At 45.3% G+C, this 9,680-nt stretch overlaps 1 non-coding gene across 1 annotated transcript; it reads right to left on the reverse strand.

The window, feature by feature from the left end:
- Positions 1-204: 204 nt before the first annotated feature.
- On the reverse strand, positions 205-304 carry LOC116566673. Its single transcript, XR_004275957.1, has one exon. It is a non-coding gene; the product is annotated as a small nucleolar RNA U13 (small nucleolar RNA).
- Between the last annotated feature and the right edge of the window lie 9,376 nt (positions 305-9,680).

Raw genomic sequence — 9,680 nt, forward strand, 5'->3', positions numbered from 1 at the left:
CCTCCCAAAATGCTGGGATTACAGGCGTGAGTCCCTGCGCCTGGCCAGATTTTCTATTCCTTCTTGAATCCTTTCTTGAGTTTCCCTCCTTCTCTTAATGTTTGATGTTCATATTGTTACAATACTTAAATTATTCTATCCATCACTTTTCTAACCTTTAGCAGGCTTATATTTTGATTTTTTATTCTATTTTTCTTTATTTCACGTCAGATGGGTAATGTGCTGATGTTGTAACACGTTTTGAGGGAGGCACTCTCAAACATGCTCGTGAAAACCTAATCATGTGTAAGAAACACATACTCACTCGTCCAAACCCAAAGAACTGACGCGGAGACACGAAGAACAGCGGAAGTGAGATTTTAATGGCAGTCTTGCGAGAGGGGGTGTCTGTCTGGTCGGCAGCACAGCCAGGGCAGCTACAGCAGATAATTTACCCCCTAGCACACTAGTCCCTCCCCCAGTTGCTCATCGGTCGAGTACTATGGGGTTATAATCTTCCCCAATGTTGCCTAAGCTTCAATATTCCCCTTATAAGGTTATACCCAGGTGCCCTTCCCTGCTTAAGTTTTTATTTCCAAATAATGGAACTTTCTTCCCTTTTATGGGCTGACCCCTCCTCTGCATTCTGTTGGCTTATTGTGACCTTCTAGGTGCGTGAGCCGTGACGTTTGTTACATCTGCAGGCTGCCTGCCAGATTTATCATGCCTTGAAAATGGACCATTTATTTATTTTTCAGACGGAGTTTCACTCTTGTTGCCCAGGCTGGAGTGCCTTGGCAAAATCTTAGCTCACTGCAACCTCTGCCTCCCGGGTTCAAGAGATTCTTCTGTCTCAGTCTCCTGAGTAGCTGCGAATACTGGCATGAATCACTGTGCCTGGCCGAAAATGGACCATTTGAAATGTTTTCTTACATCATGCTAATGAACTGCAGAAGTATCTATTTTGATTTGTTGTATATCCACTTTCCACAATTCCATTTGATCCTCCACTTTGTCAGACAAGGATATTTACACTCCATTTTTTCCTCTTTTCCTTGTTGTAACATCTATCAGTTTCACTTTTTAACTTTTTCACTTGTTAGTATTCGTTAACATTTGCATTCTGCCTTGCCAATACAACCAAGTCTTGAATGCAGTGTCTGCAGTTTGACTTTAAAAGTTAGAAACCAGTCCGGTTGTGGTGGCTCACGCCTGTAATCCCAGCACTTTGGGAGGCCGAGGCGGGCGGATCACGAGGTCAGGAGTTCGAGACCAGCCTGACCAACACGGTGAAACCCTGCCTCTACAAAAAAATACAAAAATTAGCTGGGTATGGTGGCACATGCCTGTAATCCCACCTACTCAGGAGGCTGAGGCAGGAGAATTGCTTGAACCAAGGAGGCAGAGGTTGTGGTGAGCCAAGATCATTCCACTACACTCCAGCCTGGGCCACAGAGCAAGACTCAAAAAAAAAAAAAAAAAAAAAAGTTAACCCGTGAGCGGCTTCCCGTGATGAAGCCATTCTCAGAGGCGTTTGTTGCCTGGCTGGCCTGGTAGTATGCTCTATGCCATTTTTCCAAATGTGAAAAAAAAATTTGCCATATTCCACCAATAGCTTTTGTGACACATTTCATTTGCTTCATTGTGGGCCATTATTTCTTTTATATGCTTGTTTTTCCTAGAGTGTCTAATCGCCTTTCTTTTCCTTTTTTTTTTGCATGACTTGTGTTAATCCTTAATTGTTTTTAAGCTCTTAATTATTCCATCTCTTCTGTTAAATCTCCTTTTTTCACCAGAGATCTTTCTCTGAACATGCTCTGCCTTCCTGATCTAAACTGGATGGATGGTTGCTCACTCGATTTTTTTTTTTTTTTTTTTTTTTGAGGCAGGTCTTGATCTGTCACCCAGGCTGGAATGCAATGGTATAATGATCGTTCCCCACAGCCTCGACCTCCTGGACTCAAGCAATCCCCCTGAGTTAGCCTCCTGTATAACTGGGACTACAGGCTCACGCCACCACACCTGGCTAATTTTCATATTTTTATTTTTAGTGGAGACATGATCTGACTATGTTGCCCAGGCTGGTCTCAAATTCCTGAGCTCAAGGCATTCTCCCGCCTCTGCTTTCAAAAGTTCTGGGACTAGAGGCGTGAACCACCATACCTGGCTGCCAGTGGCTCTTTGAAAGCAATTTTCCCTCTATCCTCTCTTATCCCCAGGCCTCGCTTTCTCCTCGGGCCGGTCATCTCAGCTCCTCTGAACTCTGGTTTTTCCCTCTTCCCTGGTTAGCCTCTTCCTGAATCGTTTCTTCTTCTGACTTTTACTCCTGCCATTATGGAATTTTGCCTTACCTCAGTTTGCCCATCTCTAAAAGTAGCCTAGATCATTCCAGAATATAACTTCAGCAGAATTTGGAAGAAGTGATGGGCTCATATTGAAAATGCACCTCAAAATGCCCAGAAGAGAGAGGTGTGACATAAAATGAAGGGATTTATTTCATTGTTAATTTCTTCTGACTTTTCCCTGGTTTTGACTAATTATCCATCCTGCAGCCAAGGTTAATTTTTGAATTTGGTATCATTGTATAGGGTTTAATCGGATACAAGGATAATCAAGGTTAAATTGCTATACAATTAAGTTGTAGTTTTCCTTCCCTACCTAAAATGGAAAATTAAGGATTTACTTCTTTAACATTAAAGTGAATCCAAATATTGATAAGTCTACCAACAAGTTTTTAAGGGAGAGAATTTAATGCATAATCTTGGCTGGGTGCTGATTCAACACGAAGCTGCATATTCCAGTGGATAGAATTTGTGTTTGAATCAGGTGCTTCGTTGGAACTATTTTGGCTTACTTAATTCAACACATTTTTTAAAAAGGAACAACAAATTGGATGTGCAAATCTTATTTATAAGAAGAGGGAAAAATCATTTTATTATGAACAGTAAATCAAGAAATCAAGTTCTCACATCTATGAGTCCTTAGGGGCAGACTGAAAAATCTTGTGGTATCTCACTTCATGTCCAAAAGCAAATGGTGGTGGATTAAGTTTTAGATTTGCATCAAAAATTCAGGCTGGAAATAAATTAGAGTAAATTGAGGGATGTCAAAATCATATAAAAATTAAGATGAGGCCAGGCTCAGTGGCTCATACCTGTAATCCCAGCACTTTGGGAGGCTGAGGTGGATGGATCACGAGGTCAAGAGATCGAGACCATCCTGGCCAACACAGTGAAACCCCGTCTCTACTAAAAATACAGAAATTAGCTGGGCATGGTGGCGTCCGCCTGTAGTCCCAACTACTTGGGAGGCTGAGGCAGGAGGATCACTTGAACCTGGAAGGTGGAGGTTGCGGTGAGCCAAGATCGTGCCACTACACTCTAGCCTGGTGACGGAGAGAGGCTCTGTCTCAAAAAAAAAAAAAATTACGATGAGTCTGGGTGTTGTGGCTCACGCCTGTAATCTCAGCACTTTGGGAGGCCAAGGTGGGTGGATCACCTGAGGTCAGGCATTCGAGACCATGCTGGCTAACACGGTGAAACCCCATATCTACTAAACATACAAAAAATTAGCTGGGCATGGTGGCGGGTGCCTGTAATCCCAGCTACTTGGGAGGCTGAGGCTGGAGAATTGCTTGAACCTGGAAGACAGAGGCTGCAGTGAGCCAAGATCATGCCACTGTACTCTAGCCCGGGTAACATGAGTGAAACTCAGTCTCAAAAAAAAAAAAAGATGTTTGACTTTTAAGTTTTTTTTGAGACGAAGTCTCACTGTCACTCAGGCTGGAGTGCAGTGGCTCAATCTTGGCTCACCGCAACCTCTTCTTCCTGGGTTCAAGCGATTCTCCTGCCTCAGCCTCCCAAATAGCTGGAATTACAGGTATGTACTGCCACACCTGGTAATTTTTGTATTTTTTAGCAGAAACGGGGGTTTCACTATGTTGGCCAGGCTGGTCTCAAACTCCTGACCTCAGGTGATCCACCCTCCTCGGTCTCCCAAAGTGCTGGGATTACAGGTGTCTGAACCATCGCACCCAGCCTTGACGTTTAAGATTTTTAAGAAGTATTTTTGCCTTCATCAACACAAACCTTTGGACATATGTGCAAGTAACTACAAGAAAAATTACCAGTTCACCAAATGTTTGACTTGCTTGCCATTCCGTCACATAGTGAATAAGGAAGAAAACCTTCTCTCTTACCACCTTCCCAGATGAAATAGTTCATAGTTCTAGGCAAGTTATCTAGGAGCTGTTTGTGACACAGAGCTAGGTACAGACAGATGCCACCCCAACGATAATGCCTATCACTTAGAACTTGAAATTGACACATCATGGGCTTCCCCTCTTAATTTATAGTGCAATAAAAGCAGTAATGAATGTAGGTGCACTTCACCCTTGCAAAGAATTACCATTTTTACGATTGTGACAAGTTCACACTCCTGGTTTTACCCTCACACTATCCCAGGCTCAAGTATTTAATATTTAACAATCTGTATTCTATAAATAATAGATGCACCTGTCCTCACAACTGAAGATCAGCATCAGATTTTATTGTGACAAGAGTGATAATGTTCTCTCACCTGCTTAACTTTTTATGTTTCTGTTAATTTCCCCTTTGTGGCTGAGAGTCCAGGGAGGGGTTTGGGTCATTCTGGAGAGAAACGGGCTGTAGTAAGCCCCCTGGAACCAAGCATTTGGAGAAGCATGGATAACTATGGTCATGTCAGCAGTCTGAGGGCACAGACTCCTGCAGATGCTGGAGCTGGGGAGAGTCACCCTCCGACTTTCCATGACAGGCAGCTGCAGGTCTCCATTCAACAAACAATGGGCTCACGCCTGCTAAGTGCAAAGAAGACCCTGTGGGACAGTTATCTGTGAAGGGATTTGGCCAAGGTCAGACAGCGAATTCTTGGCAGAGTGAGTGAAATTCAATTCAGTTCAATAAATGGTTGGAAAACATTAAGAAACAGAGTCCCGGCCGGATGTGGTGGCTCACGCCTATAATCCCAGCACTTTGGGAGGCCGAGGTGGGTGGATCACTGAAAGTCATGAGTTCGAGGCCAGCCTGGCCAATATGGTGAAATTCTGTCTCTACTAAAAATACAAAAATTAGCCAGGCATGGAGTCGCGTGCCTGTAGTCCTAGCTACTCAGAAGGTTGAGGCAGGAGAATCCCTTGAACCCAGGGGACGGAGGTTGCAATGAGCTGACATTGTGCGACTGCACTCCAATCTGGGCAACAGAGCAAGACTCTGTCTCAATTAAAAAAAAAAAAAAAAAAAGAGAGAGCCCTGGCTGGGCACTGTAACTCACACCTACAATCCCAGCACTTTGGGCAGCTAAGACAGGAAAGTTGCTTGAGCCCAGGAGTTCAAGACCATGGTGGGAAGTATAGGGAGAGACCTCATCTCTACAAAATTTTTTAAAAAAATTAGCTGAGCATGTGTCACACACCTGCACTCCCAGCTTCTCAGAAGGCTGAGGTGGGCGGACTGTTTGAGCTTGGGAGGCTGAGACTTCAGTGAACCAGATCATGCCACTGTACTCCAGCCTGGGCAACAGAAGAAGACCCCTGAGAGAAAGAAAGAAGGAAGGAAGGAAGGAAAGAAAGAAAGAAAGAGCAAGAGAAGAGAGAGAGAGAGAGGGAGGAAGGAAGAAAGAAAGAAAAGAAAGAAGAAGAAAGAAAGAAAAAGAAAGAAAGAATCCTGGCTCTCAAAAAGTTTAGCTCATGAGTCCTCTGCTGAAAAATTCCGCAAATGGACTTCTGCCACATTTATAATAAAGCCCCATCGGGGCAAGAACCCTTGAGTCCTGACTGCTTTCATCCCCATCTGTGGTCCCATCAGTCCCTCAAACTAAGATAAGTGCCTCCTCAGGGCCGTTGTATAGGCTGTTCCCTGTGACCAATATGCTCTTCCCCCAATATACCCACAGCTCCAGCTAAAACATCATTATCCCACCCACCGTTCCTCTCACTCAGCGAGGCATTCCCTATCCCGTTTCCTGGCTTTGTTGACTTCAGAGGGTCTATCACATAGGAAACCTTCCTACTTGTTTGTATCTTATGCTATTGCCTGTCTGCTCTGCCAGAATGTAAGCTCTCATAACTTAGGAACTCGTCTCTGTCCTTCTCTGTCCTTCACTTGCCCAGTGGCAAGAACAGGGCCTGAGCCTGTGTAGAAATGCAGACATCTGTGAGAGTCAATGAATGACTAAAGAGGGAAACAGCGGACCTGAGGGCCCTTGCAATGCTGTGGGATGTTGATACCCACCTGGCCTTGTTTTGTTCTGTTTTGTTTTTTAGACAGGGTCTCACTCTGTCTTCCAGACTGGAGTGCAGTGGCATGATCTTGGCTCACTGCAAACTCTGCTTCCCAGGCTCAAGCGATCCTCCTGCCTCAGCCTCCCAAGTAGCTGGGACTACAGGCATGCACCACCACACCCAGCTAATTTTTGTATTTTTTGTAGAGACGAGTTTTTGCCATGGTTTCCCAGGCTCCCATCCAGCCTTGAGGCCCATCTTGACCAATTCTCCCAACGTCCTTCCAGGGAGGTGGTCTCTCCCCTGTCCTCAGCACTTCCTGCACATAATCCTTGGAATACTCATAGTAGAACTGCAGGGTTGCCTTGTGGTCCCCCTTGCTGGGGGGCAGCTTGCAGTTTCTTCTCTAAGTCCAATACCCAGCAAAATCCTTAGAGGATTTTGAGAAGTCAGTGAATGAATGAAGATAGCTGAGTAATGGAGATGAGTGTTTGGATACCGGAAAGTATTTCTTCTTACAACTCCTGTGCCTGTCATGGGCAACGCTAGTCTCAGGCCAGCCCAGGTGTTATTTATAAGCTGGATCTACCCTTGACTCGTAAATAAGCCTGCATTTCCTCCTTGCTTTCAGAGCCCAGTGTGGAGGCAGTCTAGTTGCACTACTTTGGCATAGTGGTTTAGTGGCTTAAATAGGCTTTGTAAGCACAAACAGGAAATAACATAGAAAAAAATTAAACTATGTGTTTTGTAAGTCTCCATTTAAGTCACCAGGACTTGCTTTCTTAATTCCTATAACTTCAAGCAAAGGTACTGCAATTTAAAATGAAAATAGGGCTGGGACTAGTGGCTGATGCCTATAATTCCAGCACTTTGGGAAGTCGAGGCAGGAAGGTGGCTTGAGCCCAGATGTTTAAGAGCAGCCTAGGTAATTTGGCAAAAACCTGTCTCTACAAAAACCAAAAAAATTAGCCAGGTATCATGGCGTGTACCTGTAGTCCCAGATACTCAGGAGGCTAAGGCAGGAAGGAGGGTTGCTTGAGACTGGGAGGTCGAGGCTGCAGTGAGCCATGTTTGTGCCACTGCATTCCAGCCTGGGTTACAGAGCGAGACCCTGTCTCAAACAAACAAACAAACAAAAAAATTAAAAATAATAAAATAAGCCAGGCATGGGTGGCTCACACCTGTAATCCCAGAAATTTGGGAGGCCAAGGTGGGAGGGATTGCTTGAGCTCAGGAGTTTGAGACCAGCCTGGGGAACATGGTGAAACCCCATTTCTCAAATATACAAAAATTAGTGGCTGGGCATGGTGGTTTGTAATCCCAGCACTTTGGGAGGCTGAGGCGGGTGGATCACAAGGTCAAGAGATTGAGGCCATCCTGGCCAACATGGTGAAATCGCGTCTCTACTAAAAATACAAAAATTAGTCAGGTGTGGTGGTAGGCGCCTGTAATCCCAGCTACTCTGGAGGCTGAGACAGGAGAATTTCTTGAACCTGGGAGGAGGAGGTTGCAGTGAGCCAAGATTGCACCACTGCACTCCACCTTGGGCAACAGAGCAAGACTCAGTCTCAAAAAAATAAAAAATAAAAAAAAATGCAAGAACACATCAGTGAATGACAAGACAATCACGTTAGATGGATGGGCCACCAGACAGTGGGAGTGTAAGAAGGGGCTCTTCCGTGTGGTTCTGAACACACATTTGGTAAACTCAGCAGTGTCTCACTCAGCATACAGCTGGATTGCTGTACGGACTCCAACTATTATTACAGACAAGGGAAAAAGGCTGGGTGCAGTGACTCACGCCTATAATCCCAATGCTTTGGGAGGCTGAGGAGGCAGGATTGCTTGAGCCCAGGAGTTCGGGACCAGCCTGGGCAACATGGCAAAACCCTGTCTCTAGAAAAAATACAAAAATTGGCTGGGCAAGGTGGCTCACAGCTGTAATCCCAGCACTTTGGAAGGCCAATTAGGGCGATTGCCTGAGGTCAGGAGTTTGAGACCAGCCTGGCCAACATGGTGAAACCCCGTCTCTTGCTCTAACATTGGCCTTAATGTGGAGTTAAAAAAAGAAAGAAAGAAAGAAACCCCATCTCTACCAAAAATACAAAAATTAGCCGGGTGTGGTGGTGCATGCCTGTAGTCCCAGCTACTCAGGAGGTTGAGGCAGGACAATCACTTGAACCCAGGAGATGGAGGTTGCAGTGGGCCGAGATGGCGCCACTGCACTCCAGCCTGGTGACACAGTGAGACTCTGTCTCAAAAAAACCAAAACCAAAAAACAAAAATTAGGCCAGGCACGCTGGCTCACGCCTGTAATCCCAACACTTTGGGAGGCCAAGGTAGGCAGATCACTTGAGGTCAGGAGCTGCAAACCAGCCTGGCCAACACAGTGAAACCCAGTCTCTGCCAAAAAACTAAAAACATTAGCCAGGCGTGGTGGTGTGTGCCTGTAGTCCTAGCTACTCAGGAAGCTGAGGTGAGAGAATTGCTCGAACCTGGGAGGGGGAGGTTGTGACGAGCCAAGATCTTGACATTGAACTCCAGCCTGGGCAATAAAGTGAGACTCTGTCTCAAAAAAAGAAAAAAAAATTAGCTGAGCTTGGTGATGCGTGCCTGTAGTCCTAGCTACTCAGGAGGCTGAGTGGGGAGGCACACTTGGGCCCAGGAGTTGAGGCTGCAGTGAGCCATGATGGTGCCATCGCACTCCAGCCTGGGCAACAGCGAGGCAGCCACGAGAAAAGGAAAAGGTTTGAGTTTTTATGTATTTCGAGCTTTAAGGTCGGCTACCTGTTAGAAGGGTTTTCCCTACACCATGCTTAAGAGGAATCATCACTGATACATTAAAAGATGCCACGCCAAAAGAACAGTTGGTTTTATCTCAGTCACGCAAACATTGGATAAGCGAGCCTCGTGTTTGACTAGTGTTTAAAAAACAACAACACTTGGCATCTTCGCCACTATTTTCCTCTGCAGAGAAACTTTGTACGAGAGGAAAAGGGTTTCAATATTGATATTCTAACCATTAGAAACTGTGTAAGTCATCTGGTTGTGTTGTGCTTGCCAGAGCAACTGCACATGTGTGCGTGGAACTGGTGGAGTGCCTGTGATGAAATGCCTGGATGTGATTCTCGCTGTTTATATGTGTGCATAATACATAAACATAGGCAGTTCAGTTTTTTTTTTTTTCTTTTTGTAGAGATGGGGTTTCACTATATTACCCAGGCTGGCCTCAAGCTCCTGGGCTCAAAAGATCTCTCACTTCAGCCTCCCAAAGTGCTGGAATTACAGGTACGAGCCACTGTGCCCACCCTTATAGCCTTTCTTTTTTTTTTTTTTAAACAAAGTCTTGCTCTGTCCTCAGGCTGGAGTGCAGTGGCACAATGTTGGCTCACTGCAACCTCTATCTCCTGGTTTCAAGCAATTCTCCCTGCCTCAGCCTCCC

The sequence above is a fragment of the Sapajus apella genome, unplaced genomic scaffold (genome assembly GCF_009761245.1).
Source record: "Sapajus apella isolate SASKATOON/1434 unplaced genomic scaffold, GSC_monkey_1.0 scaffold43, whole genome shotgun sequence".
Taxonomy (NCBI): Eukaryota; Metazoa; Chordata; class Mammalia; order Primates; family Cebidae; genus Sapajus; species Sapajus apella.